The 15260-nt window shown below is 34.4% G+C and overlaps 1 protein-coding gene across 1 annotated transcript in view; it reads left to right on the top strand.

The window, feature by feature from the left end:
• Window positions 1-347: 347 nt before the first annotated feature.
• The window catches only part of LOC138126098 (uncharacterized), a 404235-nt gene continuing 389322 nt past the window's right edge, over window positions 348-15260 (top strand). Inside the window, exon 1 of the mRNA XM_069041781.1 lies at window positions 348-593. The gene's annotated coding sequence lies outside the window, so the exon portion shown is untranslated. The remainder of the gene's footprint in view (window positions 594-15260) is intronic.

Raw genomic sequence — 15260 nt, forward strand, 5'->3', positions numbered from 1 at the left:
AATCGTTCCAGCCGTTCTCATTGAAAAAAGCACTTTAAACTTTTTCCAATTTTCCGGTCAACTTTCCCAATTTTTTTTTTTTTGAACCTGATTCGGACTATTACAAACATTAAAAAAAAAATTGGCCAAATCGGTCCAGGCGTTCTCAAGTGATGCGCTTAACCAAGAACATAATTTCATTCTCAAATTTTCCAATTTTCTGCGTAATTTTCTTAAATTTTCGTTCCGTAAGAACCTTCTACGAAGTATTAGAAAATATAAAAAAAAGATGAATGAAATCGGTTGAGTCGTTCTCAAGTTATGCCGTGACCAAGGGAAATAGGGATTCTTTTTTATATACAGAACTCGCGGATCAAATTGAAACTGTATATTTCTTGATGGTAATGAAGGTAAAAAACGTTTAGAAAAATATTCAGGGTGCAACAGCTTTTTAGTTATGAATTAATCAAATTGACCAATAGAGCTCGATCTAATTTTCCCTTTACGAGAAAATTGAGTACCTTCCCTCAATTGCCAAGCAACGTATAATTCGATGAATAATAAAATTATTTTCAATATTTATCTGGTCAACTTGTCGAAACAGACGTCAAAACGTCAAAAGTGACAGCTACTTTTGAAATAACCAAAAATGGGATAATTTCGCCAAAGGCAGGTGAACAAATGTATAGAATCTAAAGAAGTTTCTTCTTCCGGCAATGAATGAAATATGGTTTGTTATTACTTATTATGAGTGAAAATTTCCAGAGCAATTGTAACCTTGAGGGGTATGGGAAATTGACGGGAGGGATATGATGAATTGAACCTTTGCTGATGGAAGGTAAAATGGCGACGTAGCGTCAAGTGAGTAATGCATATTACTACCTTAAAAATCTTAGTAAAAAGTGAAATATGCAGGGCCTGTGAAGTGCATCGGAATCACAAGAAATTTATCCTGACTCCTGTGCATACACTCTGCATCTGCAACGTATTAGCGCAGCTACACGAGCGGGACTCGTCATCGTCGAAATGAAAGAAAAGACTTTTAGGAACATTCTTGGCATTGCAAAAAAGGTGGAGTTACACGTAGGTTTTGAACAACAGATCAAGCATAGTGGCAGTTCTGAAAGAAAGAAGACAAAACTGGATTGAACTAACCTATTTATTTTAGCATCATTATTAGTAAAAATTTAAGATCAAATTTTATAACTAAACGATGTAGAATGCAACAAAATGAAATAAGAAACATGCAAAATAAAAAGAATAATTTATAACAAGTGTTCAAAATGACCACCTTTCATCTGAAGGAATAGGCGAACTCGTTTTATTAAATTTTCCCTTGCCTTGCATATTAGCAAAAACAGTAGCCAGTGTTTCGTAAATTTGGCCATTTAGTTCTTCTAAAATATTGATAGGTTCGCGGTAAATATAGTTTTCAAATATACTTCTTCTACCGTCGTCATCAAAGGACTGAAGAACAGCATCTTCAGTCTCTGGCGTTCTAACTTCTCGCGGGGGACCACCAATTTCTTGTCAGGTAGGCACCAAGGACCCAGTGTCTCGAGCACGGTACACCAACCGTAGAAATACGTTATAATTTGGATGTGGCAAACGTCGTGGAAAACGTATAACGTATTGCATATTCCCTTGCATCCTCACGTGCATTGCGCCGGCAATCTCCATAAATTATGACCATTTCGGCATACTCTGCAGCTGTATACATGATTTTGACAATTTCGAATCAAATTATAACTTGACGTTGTCAAAATCTTCACAGTTGCCCAAACATTTACTTGAAATTCCATACCATTCTTACTAGAATTATGTTGCTAGGCAATTCAAACCTTTGGTTAAATTTACGTGAAATTCAAATTAACAGCGTCCTTCTGATTGGTCAACTTTAATTATTCATTACAAAAAATCGATTATACCCTGTCCTTTTTTTTAAACGCTATTGCTTTCAGTTATCACTAAGGAAAAGTTTGATCCGCGAGTTCTGGGACACCTGTATATAGATAAGAGTGGTTGCTATTGGTTGGATATTTGGACCGCCCAAGTTTCCCCCACCAAATGTCCCTTCACTAAACGACTGGAGTCTACGTTACGATTACTGAATTATTGAAAAAAAAAAATCAAGGGCGCCGTGGAAAACGATGACAATGTCAAAGGGATGATGTATTTGGGTCGTACTTCCACTGTCATTTGCATTGTTTTCCACGGTGCGCTTGATTTTTTTTCAAATTCATTAATAAAACATCGTAATGTAATAAAAAATTTTTCTTGAATTTTTATTGCACAAAAGTCAACGTGTTAGACATCGTTGAAATCAGAAAAAAACTGTATATTGTATATACAGGTGACTGACGAAAAACCTTTGACGCTGTATCTTACTTATTTGTTATCCGATTTGAAAAAGTGACACATCAAATGAAGTAGTTCGAACAACACTTCAACATTATCTGATTAGATATTTTTTTCGACATCTATTTTTTGACACATGATAGCCAACTTTTTTTTTCAAATTACACTGTATATATTTTTTTATTCATTCTTATAGAAAATTTTCTTCTAAATATCCGTGTATTAAAATAAAGAACAAAAAAATTTATTTTAATTGAAAAGTCAAAAATCAAGTAACCAAATTTATAAACAATAAAAATCTATTCTAATTGTTCAAAATTGCCTCCATGCTGTTCCAGACATTTTCGACATCTTCTAGAAACGCTCATCGTTGCATTAAGTAAAAAATTTTGGGGTATTTCCTGACAGACTTGCATTATTTTTCTTCTTAACTCTTCTCGAGTACCCGGTGGAGTCAAATAAACATTGTCTCGAAAGAAATCCAATGGATTCAAATCTGGCGATCTAGCCGGCCATCGAATAGGTCCGTATGTACCCATCCATCGAGCACCAAAATTATCATTTAAAAATGCAACATTCATGCGTGCATTATCTGGTGTGGCGCCGTCCTATTGAAATACGATTCTGTTCAACACTGCTAGCGGCATTTCATCTAGAAAGTTGCTTATTTCGTTTGATAACAGAGCATGATATTTTGCCTGATTAAGACAGCCATCAATAAAAAGGGGACCAACTAGTCTATCTCCAAGAATGCCGCACCACACATTTACACTAAATCGTCTTTGGAAATTTTGTTCCACAACTACATGATGATTTTTTCGGCTCCAATGACGATGGTTGTTTCGATTAAATGCACCATTTTTGCCAAAAGTGCATTCATCTGACCAATGCACACGACGGTAAAAAATAGGATCTTCTCTTAATTTATTAATAAAATAAGTACAAAATGCAATCCTACCCTGAGGGTCGTTTTCAAAAAGAGCATGTACCTTTCGTGGTATGTAGGGAAAAAATTATGTTTGTTGAGAATATGTTGAACTGTTTGTTGAGATACTTGCAGATGGTGAGCAATTTCTCGCGTAGACGTGTTTGGGTTTTCTTCAACATGAAGCAAAACATTTAATTCCAAATCTTCATCTTGGATTTCACGAGCAGTTTTTCTAGGTTTTTTGAATGATCCATAATTTCTTAAATTCCGAACCAGTCTTTGAAATGTGTCCACACTTGGCAATACCCTATCAGGAAAACGGTTTCTATAGAGTCGCAAAGCTCTTGCACTGCTACTACCGCATTCAAAATAAGTTTGTATCATGTCCACACATTCGCCGTTATCCATTGTAATGGTTAAACGTTAAAAATCGCTACTATTTATGACCAAAGAATCAAATAGTTTTGACAAATAGTGTGACTGACAAATATCCAGAGCTCACGTAGTCATTTCGAGCATTTAGAATAAACTTTTCTTTTGTTTACTTTGATCACTTGATTTTTAAGTTTTGTACATTTACTCTTTAATTTCTTGACTTTTGTTTAATGTATGGGTATACTTCTTTGCATTTTTATATTCAGAAAACAAATCTCTGCAATAATCAATTAAAAAAATGTACAGTGTCATTTGAAAAATACAAGTTGATGGTTCATATGTCAAAAACTGGATGCAATTTTTTTTAAATTTAGTTGGTATCGAAGTGTTTTGAAAATTATTTCACTTGATGTGTCATTTATTCAAACCGGATAAAAAATAAGCAAGATACAGCATCAAAGGTTTTTCGTCAGTCACCCTGTATAACAAGTGATGAAAATGAAAGATTTCACACGAGTTTCCAGAATTGAGCCACAAGCCGTAGGTGCGTGGCTACAGCAAACGAGTGTGAAATCGAATTTTCAAAACATGTTATACATGATATTTTTCCGACGACCACAAAAAAAAACAAAAAAAAACCGCTAATATTCGGCACCCCTTTTTAGTAACTAACAGGTAGACTAGACTAGCACGTTGGCAGGCAAAAACTTACCACTATCGTAAATCGTCATTATTATAATTTTTACAACATATCCTAAAGCCATTACAACTGAAGAAGCTAAAGTTCCAATTTCTCGTTCCCAAAGATAGCATTTATTCTCTCTTCCACTTGCTAACGGTGTAAACGTCAAGTTAAAACTTTAAATAGGTATCATTCGGCAGTGCACTCTAGCTGCGGACAAAATAATTATGCCGTTGCGCGGAAAGGTAGACATCGTTAATCATCGGCCTGCGTGGAAAATAAAAACACACAGCTGTCGGCCAATCAGATTTCTCAAATTTTTCATTTCACACGGGTAGGCCGTTCGTTCGTCTTCGTTTGCAATTTTAAATTTTCACTATGGGAAAACTGTGTGAAATGTGCCATATTGCATAGTGGCCGTCGGAAAAATAAATTACGTGTCATTAGATAGCTTTTAAAACATTTCATTTAAACAGAAATAAGCATAGAATAACTAATTACAGAGTATTTTGATTAGAACTACTAAATATGGTTTTAGCAGTTTCCATTTCATTACAACCGATCATTTACTCATTAGTGTATTTTAATCAATTCTTTTGTTGACATGAAAAAGAATTGTTATTGTAAATAATGATTATAATATATTTCAATTAAAAGAAAAACAATGCAAATAATGTAAATTTATTATTCTCTTCGCAATAGAAATAAATGATATACAGTATGTCCCCGGATTGAGTTTACAAGAGCAAACATTTTTTTATTTTTGATTTTACGTAAAAACTTCAGAGGAATAACATTTTTTGCTTCATCTGAAACCCCCATTTCCGTTATTAAAATCTCAGTATTGATACACTGTATTCTTAAATTAACATTTTTTGTTCAAATTTTTATGTTATAAATTTTATTACAATTGGCCTGGTTTTTTGACAAACAACTTATTACTGTTGCAAAATGTTGTCTTTAGAACAAAGAATTTATTTAATCCAATGTTGGACCGGTTTTTGTCACATAATTACAAAATTTCATGAAAAATTTCCCAACAGTTATGTATCAGGCATGGGTGTTCAGAAGCTTAAACTTCGATACAGGGTTGAATGAAGTACAGAAAACGGCGCATAGTTAATAGAATAGTTTTATATTCAATTATCATTTGATTTTTTCAAAAAAAAAAGGAAAATATTTTTTCTGCATTTTCTTTGATTTTAATGTTAAGTCTTCCTCTGTGTTGAAAAAGACTTTTTAATAACAGAAATGGGGGTTTCAGATGAAGCAAAAAATGTTATTCCTCTGAAGTTTTTGCGTAAAATCAAAAATAATTTTTTTTCCCTCTTGTAAACTTAATCCGGGGACATACTGCATATTTTAGAATAAAGGTCCTTGTCAGGATTTTTGTAAAATAATAAAACGAGCGGTTCGAAGACACAAACTCGACTCTTTATTATTCGACTGCGTGTTAGTTTAAAAACTATCGACGCTTATGCAGGGACCCGATAATTATTATCACCTAGCTGGGAACTCGACACTTCATCACTCAACTCCTGCTCTGGATTTTATCGGGGTTGAAATAAACAAATCCCACGCATTAAATCAAGTCCATAAAATGTTGACAATAACTTAAGTAAATCTAATAGTAATTAACCAGATAAACTCAATTCTAAACATTGACTAAAATGTCCCTGTTGCCTCGGCTGATAATTTTATCCGACGACGTTGATGGAAATGAAAAATGCTCACATACGAGTATACTATAAGAATTGGTTTTTGCCCAAGGGCCTTATTCACTCAATATTTGACAATTAATAGATCCGACTCGTCGCTAGATGCTAAATTAGTCAAACTCAGCTACAGTCGAACGATATTCTACAATCGGACTCACCTCCACCTCATTCCGTCATTCAACGGTAAAGCACAGGTCTGAACTCGGGTAAGTTCAATGGGGTCGGTAAAAACATGTAAACCATAAACACCTGACACATCTGTCACAAATCAAGGATATACACTGACTCATCGGAGGGTTTTTCCCTCCTACCTCGATCATGACGGGCGTCGTGTTCAGAGTGCTACATTCCGGGGTTGCGATGGATGGCCTGGTAGCACCTGTAACAGCCCCATGTGGAGTTTGGATTGCACAGCTCGCCCGCGGTCTCCACAGAAGAAGGCCGCCAATGCCAGCGTGTGAGCCTACAACCCACTTCCATACGTTACTAGTGTCCCCTCAGTACATGGGAACCGGGATAGGCTCACAACCTTTCGTCAAGCACGTATGATCTGTTGCATTCGGTTGCCACCACCGGCCATCCCTACAAGATGCGCCCGATCAACGGCCCAACCATGTCATAAGCCAAAAATGCCTCACCCAGACCTTGTCCGGTGCTCAGGAATTATACCATTGTATCTGCCAGAGGTTTTACCACATTGATGGTACTGATATAATAGCCCAGGTTGCTCAAACCTGCTATCACCCAGTTACCGGCTATCACTCCCGGGGCCACACCTACCCTCACTCGCGTACTCGTACCTCGGACAGCTGCGTTCGGTTCCAGCTGCCAAGAGTCACTGTCTCGCCTGTGGGCCTGTGTTAAAAATCACCTCCGAGTCAAGAACTTTTCCGAACATAATTTATGAGCCACATGTTTGGGTGAAAGAGGTAGTTTTTCTGTTGCGTTTTTAAAATTCGCTTACAAAATTCGTAAACAATGAATTAAATTAACAGTTTGTTTTATACTTTGTATGGTATTGTATTAAAACCCTCAGGGAAAAGGCTTCAGATTTTCTGAACAAAGCAATATCTACAATCTCAACATTTTTACACAGTTTAATTTCCCATTAGTGAAAACCCTTCTTGTGAATGCGGTGCAGAAAAAGAAACCATCCAACACATTGTGGAAGAATGTCCCCTTACTAAATTCCAGCAAGGTTTCTCCAAACTACATCTACTTACCGAAGACGCCCTAAATTGGCTACAACAAATTAAAAACATATAATTTACCATAATTATTTTATGAATTTCGAATTTTAATTGTAATTTTCTTCATACGAATATATATATATAAAATTAATATAATGTTTCACATTATAAAATTAATTTTTTAATTTTTTTACACAGTTTAATTTCCCATTAGTAAAAATTTTATATAAAATTAATATAATGTTTCACATTATATTAATATGAGCTTGTTTTAAGTTATAATTCTGAGAATTCAACGCACGTGTCAAAGAACCAATGAACGTTAAGAATTGGACTGAATAACAGCCAATTACGAGCGAGCTTTTTTAATTATTCTGTAAGTACAAAATAAATAGGCGATTATTCTGCATCTAACTCTTCAATTGTCACCAAATCAACAAATTCGCTTTTGACAGTTTAAATTTGTCATTATGCAAGCAAATAGATGGGGTCTACTTCACTTGTAGAAATTACCATTGTTGATATAATTAATAATTAATAAATACCGTTTCGTAAATGTCTGTGGTTCTAGTTTGTTAAATTCTCATGTAAAATACAACTCTTGCCATTGACATGTCACTCGTTATATTACTACTGACAATATAATTCACTCGTCACATGGTACATTTTTGATTAATTTCATTGATTAAAATACAGAAACAAAGACGCAGAAGAGGCTATCAAATCGATGATAATTTCATCACCGCATGTTGACTGTCACTTGTTTTTAATGAATAAAATTGGTTAGTGTCAAAGTGACAGAAAGTTTCAATGAACGCGTCGAAGTCAGACAATAGTGCTGTTAACCAGAAAATGTTTCAACCAGTAGTCCAGTAGATCACCATCGATGGGGAGATGCTAGCGAGGAAGAGATTCGAAAGTTTCATCTTCTCTTATTAAGATTTTTTAATGCTGTTGATAACATTTGTTTAGAGTTTTGTGCATAAATGTAGCGAGTTTTACTGGAAATATCCAAAATGTCTTCAGATTCAGATGATATACCAAGTTAGTGATACCTATAGAAGAGGCCGCATGAAGCGCGATTTCGTCTGTGATCCCGAATAAGTCGAGAGCCAAATATGATTTGGCTTACGAGAAATTTGAAAAATGGTATGAAGAAAAAAATATCAAGCATTTCAACGAAAAAGTTTTGCTGGCTTATTTCGAGGGAAAGAAAACTCTAAAAGCTTCCACACTGTGGACTCTTTATTCCATGCTGCAAAGTAAACCATCTCTAAAGAGGAATGAATATTGTTGTTAAGAAATATACTAATTTGGTGGCATTTTTAAAGCGGCAGTCAGAAGGTTACTAACACTTCCCTTTCATCGTCAGGAGTTACCATAAGTAATTTATTGTAAGAGTTGCTGCGTTTCTAATGTAAAATTTATTAAACACTCCTCTTAATTTTGTGTTGTTTTTCGTAACTGATGACACAATAAATTTTTCCTAACCAGTTAGGAAAAGTGTGACGTTTCCAAGCGTCAATTAATTTTGAAAAGTGTCACTTTATATGTCAAAATTAGAAAAAAATGTGTTCGAGCAAATTAAAATAGTTTCAAATAATAATATGGAATAACTCTACGCAATTATACATATCTGTTTATACAGTGAGCGGCAAAAGTATGGGATACATTCCTTAAAAATTAAACAAAATTTTTTTCAAAAAAATCTTTGGTCAGTTTTAGTTTATAAAAATACATGTTTGAGTATCAAAGAAAATTCCAAGCAGTCATTTGTTTTCGAGTTATGACGTCATCGATAACATAACCAAACTTTTCTTGTTGACGTTTTTATAACTAGATTTTGTGTACTGAAAATGTATGTCACCATAGGTACACTCCAAAAAAAGTCAAAAATTTGACACTGACAGTCCGGGAGATTAATAAACGGATAGTACTAAACCGCCCATGTTGACAGTTCAAGCTAATGACGGATCGAGCCTACTGATTTTAAACGAACAACACACTTCCTCCAAAAAATAAACATTCATCAATACATAACTGTGGTTTATTTGTAAACGAACAACTCGCCCTAGGAATTTAAAAAATTCATCTCAATCAAAATTCACCGCATATCAAATTCAAATGTCTTCTCACTCGCAAATAAACTAATAAAAAACTCTTCTCACGCAAAATTAGCATTTTCACTTGTAAGAAAGCGATTTCATGACCGCTTGGAAAACGTAAAAAGCTTGAAGGCGAATTACTGTGTAAAAGGAATTATTAGGTTTTTCGTAGGCGAGAATTTTATCCCGACTCCATTCTTCTACCCACAATGAAAGTAAATACAATCTCGTCTTATAAAATTATTTACCCTTCCTGAAAGGATAACCTTATTTTTCTGATATGTACTAGTAAGTAATACTTCATTTGTTTGTCAAGCCTGCGAACATCCATTATCTGTGTCAGCTACTTGAAATACAGATATGTCGTGGTAAAATTTCAACCAGACGAGCGGCTACAAATGACCCATTATATCGTATATACTAAACGTGAATTTTAAATTGCTGTTCCCAAGTTGTTAATGTTTAAAGTTTATTGTACAATATTTTAAAATCAAATTACTCGAGCGCACCGCTTAAAATTGAAAAATAACAAGATGCTATTCAAATATTTTGAAACGTCGAGTCGGTCCTTCGACTAATTTTAGAGTTCGTGTTTTGTATGTCTAATTAAAGCTTAGGAAAAGCTCTTCGTAAAAGTAAACAATTATTTTCAAAGCAAACAAAGGTGTTAAGATTTTAAGTATCTTAAATTGAAATGCTGATGTTAAGAACTAGGAATTATTCATAAAGTGTCTGCTCAAGAGATCACAGAGTATTCATTTTTGTCAAGTTCGATTTTAATTTAAATTCAAGTCCCGGCTTGGGCATACGGACGCTCTCTATATCAACTACATCAAAGCCAGAATTTACACCTAATCCGGGATTTAATGTGATATCACGACATATCCTACATGAACTTACACTATTGGCGAGCTTTCTCTCGTCTTTTATTCATCAACTGTATACGCAAAGAAATTTGAAGTAATGCAAATAAAGTAAAAATATTTTCGTGCCTCCGGCCGGAATTTGGTAAACTACAGATCTCGAAATCGTCCAGAAACACATGCATTGCCGGCCTAGTCCGGCTAAAAGTAATCGGTCATCGGTTTCGGTTAGCATTTGTTATCAGAATTCTATCAAACGTCAATGTTTGTTCTGTGGATGGCTCGTTAAAAATGTTTTTCTATTTATAACAACGTACAAACTACAAAGAAGCAATATTTAACTAAAATTAATTAATTAAAATTACGTTTCGAGCCACTTCTTGCATATGGGCTGGTGTATTTATTACAACAAATGTTTCAGGAAAATGTCAAAAACAAAACAAATTAATTAAATTTAATAAATGTCAGGAAACAAGAGCGATGTTGATTTTAAAATTTAAATGTTTAAATGTAAGTGTTGCCAACACAAAAAAGTCCCTAATAACAATTATTAAAACAAGTGCTTTAACTTGCATTTAACAAAAATCCGCAGAAGTCGGCATGAAAAATTTTGTGTATCACACGTCCAGAAACTGTTTTGCGAGCATTCATACTTACAATACTCGTCTGTCGACTCGTTCTGTAAACCGTACTCATGCTCGCAAACGTGCAGTTTCTGGCTTTGTGATACAAATAACTATTTCTGAGCAATTTGCATTAGCAGAAATTATATTAAATACAAATGCAATAACAGCATGTCAAAGTTAAATATTTTTTAATTATCGGCGCGGAAAGAGGTCATAGAATAGACTACCGCGATCAAGTTCTGTATTGATTGATCTCTCTGTAGTTAATGTTGGTGCTAATTGTAAATATAGCAACTAAAATCTAGTCTTAACTTTATTTTCCGTGACAGAAACAACTTGGAGATGGTGTCGTTGGCAACTTTGTTTATGATTTGCTTTTATCTCTTAATCGCACTTATAGTCTTGAAGGCGTTATAATGTGCTGTTCTGACATGATCTGGCATGGCAGATTAAAACTTTTTTCTACTTCGGTGTCACAATGAGCATTCTGTGACACCGAAAACAGTTTCACAAAGTTCAATTTTATAGCATCGTTTCTAGTGATAATTGAAGTTGGGGTTGGTATTGAAAGTAAATTTCAGTGTTAAATGTGATGTCATTTGAACCTGAATCCATGTTTTGGATCGAAATAAACTATTAAGGGGGTAGATTATTATTGTAACAACATCTGGGAGACCATTTAAAATTTAATTTTCAATGAAATGACATTGCGCATGCACATTATCTTCGCATTCAACAGCGACGTAGTGTGTGTATTTAGTTGTTTTCATTGTGTTATTTTTTACATTGTTCTTGGCTTTTAAGTTTATTCTAGTACTATTTATTTTAAATTTTTTGTTTTCAATTTGCTTTCTGAAAATCCCTTGTTTTGTTGGCGCATTATAAAGTCGACAATTTTATGTATTTATAAAAATTTAACATTAAAAAGGTATGCCACTAGGCTACCCCACACTATTTTCTTCCAGTTTTTTAACTTCTTCCTATGTACATCTCGATGAAATAAGTTCTACCTACTCAAAATAATGCAGAGTAAGTTGAGGAATTATTGTATAAAGAATTTGCAACTTTCCAAAAATAAAGCGTACATTTTGTCATTAAAAGAAAAGCAGAGAAATGTGTCGAAATATGAAATATGATACGAGTATAAACCATGAAAAATAATCTCATGAGATTTTCAAAAAATTTAAACGACTTAATGGAAGCCTTTTAACATTACAAGCCTAAAGAATGGATAGTTTTCATTTTCTCAACGAAGTATGAAGTGTATAAGGACTAGTGCTACACATTCAAAATCAACCTCCATTGTTTCTGACCACGTGGTTCTAATGAGTGACAGATTTATGTCGATCTTAATGTTGTTGCCGTCCTACGGCGGGCAACTGGGATATACAAGATTTTACTCCTTCGTTTACAATTGGAACAGTCAAGCTCCTGGTTTACATTACGCAGAAAAGATCAACTAGAAAATCTCTCGATCCAGGAGTAAAGAAAGTACAAGACACCCCAATTATTGATCCAAAGATTCTTATTGCTACTAGGTATACATAAAGTTAAGTTTTTTAAGTAACTTTGTAAACTATAAAGAAGCCTCACGTATCTTGAAACAAAATTTTCTCTCAGACCCTTGAACTTTTTAAGAATAATTGCGTCAATAAAAACTTGCAAAGTGACAAAAACTGTTTCGAGACGCTTTACTGAAACCCTAAGAGAAACAGCAAAGTAGGCAGTATGAAAAGAGCTGTCGGTAATTTTTTTCAGTCAAACTACCTGTCGGTAAAAAGGCAATCGGTGGAATGGCTGTCGATAAAAAGGCTGTGACCGATATAATAGTATATTATGCACCGAGGAAGTGAATTGGATGATTTTTACCCTAGGTGCAGTTTGTAGCCCGAGGGTTCTACAAAGCACTGAGGGTAAAAATCATTCACTCCCGAGGTTCATATACTATTTTTTGCACGACTCACCGATTTTAATGGAAAAAAGCCGAACATTTGTAAATTATCACTAACTGTCAAGCTAAATTTAAGTGTCATGCTGACAGTTAAAAATAATTTTTAACCTTTCGACTAAAAGCTTGAGTTGGCTATGGTTTTTTGCCCAAGGGGAAAAAAGACCCGGTTTACTCCATACAATCAGGGAGTAAAGTCACTCATTATATACAGGTCGTGCAAAATAGATATTTAGGCATTAAGGGAGATATGAACATGATTTTTCCCTGAGGTTGACGTGGTTATAATCCGAGGGCCTTTGGCCCGAGGAATTATAAGTCAACCGAGGGGAAAAACATGAATATTTCCCGTGGTGCATACAATATTTTATTTTTTAGTCTCTGTACTTAAAAGTTAAAATTTTATTAAAAATATTTAGCAGGGAAGATTGCGTGAATATGTGGTTGCTATAGTTTCGTTCTCATGAGTTTGGTGTCAACAATGTGGAGGGCGAAAAAATTTGACAAATCCCAAGGGAGATACGAGTTGTTTTTCACAATCTGTATCTATGACGAAAAGAAACAATATCGTGTTACTAAAAAATAATAGTATGTTATACGCCAAGGTAGAGAAGACATTTTTTTAAGCCGAGGTAGTTTATTCCCCGAGAAGCGAAGCTTCGAGGGGAATAAAGAAGCGAGGCTTAAAATTGCCTTCTCTAGCGTGGTGTATATATTTTTTTTTCACTACTAGATCCGTTAAAACCCTTTCTAATAATAATTATTAATTAAATTTGTTTGTCCGATGCGACGATCCGAGTTCTCATTTTTCAACGGTTGCTATGAAAATTGAAAATCGTCTGTCTACGTTAACCAATAAAATCAAAGAAAATCGTTCGTTGCTAGGTGACGGCTGTTCATTATTGACCTTGGTTAATAATGAAAATTATTATTAACCTTGGGAGAGAAATTCTACTTCTGGGGTCGGTTCGAGAGTCAATAATGACGCCTTCTGAGACTAGTAGTGAAAAAACATATTTAATATAGTTTGTCCAGCGAGAGATTGGTTGACATAAAAATCACAAAATTCTACGTAGAGAAAGTAGTACCCAGCGCACGTAAAATTTGAAATATATCCTTCAAGCAGTAACATTTTTGGCTTGAAATTACGCTCTTATTAATGTATTCTAGTGCATTTTGTACAAGCCTATAATTTAAAATCTCCCAATCTCTCGCTAGACGAAGTATACCACTTATTTTTGATCCAAATACTAAATCTAAACCAAATACATTTTGTCTTTTTTGGTTTACGTTTACATCTCTATTTCAAATGAAATATGCTTCCAACTTTTTTCACTGGCAAGCAATGTTCGCCATCATAAATAGGACACGTTTTCTGTTTTTTTTTTTCACTAGGTAAATTAGAATACTGTTTTAGTAGCTCAAATTTCTCCTCAGACAAAATATACGTTTCGAATTCACGATATTGGAACCAATATTTTTTCGTTGTTCTACATTCTTACATGTTGGTCTAGTTTGTAGTTGAATTGTGGTTAGGACTGAATTCAGTTAATGGTTTTCTAGTTGCACATGATTTGTAGAAAGGGTGTTTTTTTTTTCTTTTAATTTGGTGTCGAAGTTGGCGTTCGAGAATCAATTGAGAACGCACCGCTCCTGTAAAACGTAAGATTTAAACAGCTGATCCGTGATCCGTTATTCTTATAGTGCATTCACAATCGAGTCTTCAACGCCAATTTTGAGGATAAATTTAAATGAACGCACGATACAATAATTATAATAGGTACACTCGATTCACCCTTATTGTTTGATTCTAAAATCTAACGTTTACAATATTTTAACAGTGATTACAAAATGAATGCGTCATTCGTAATGAATGTGAATGATGTCAAGAAATAATTAAATTGTTAAGAAACGTACAGTTCTTTGTGGTAATAGGAAAAATAGTGTATACAACTGGCTGGCAAGTGTCTTTGATGCACTTATGTGATTGCCCACTCATGCGAAATGTGTCACTTTCCATATTCATTGTCTAATACACTATTCTACCATTTAACTCACACATATTGCGCAAGTTAACAATACAACATCTTATTGGACTAAAATTAAGTGGGGACACGTATTTTAAAATGTGAATTGCACTTCCTTAAACCTGAGATGAACTAATATGTAGTTACAAGCCACAAGGAATGTAAAGATGTATGTATTAATATTCAAGGTAGGCAAATAAGAAACGAGGGGAAGCCAAACCTGCCGCCTTCCGAGAATGTTAATAGTCGATACATTCCTTGTTACTTATTGAATTTTTCTCGCTACGGGGATTTATACTTTTATAACAATTATGTTCGTTTGGCACGTGCCATCAGGATTATTTTGATTTAAATCTTCTTTACTCTAAGTTGCCTGTGCGTGTTACCATGTTGACGAAAAGTCAAAATATAAATAAAACGAGAAAATATTGCTTGGATAGTATCGAAATTTTTGCTTGTGG

This window comes from Tenebrio molitor, chromosome 3 (assembly GCF_963966145.1).
Source record: "Tenebrio molitor chromosome 3, icTenMoli1.1, whole genome shotgun sequence".
NCBI lineage: Eukaryota > Metazoa > Arthropoda > Insecta > Coleoptera > Tenebrionidae > Tenebrio > Tenebrio molitor.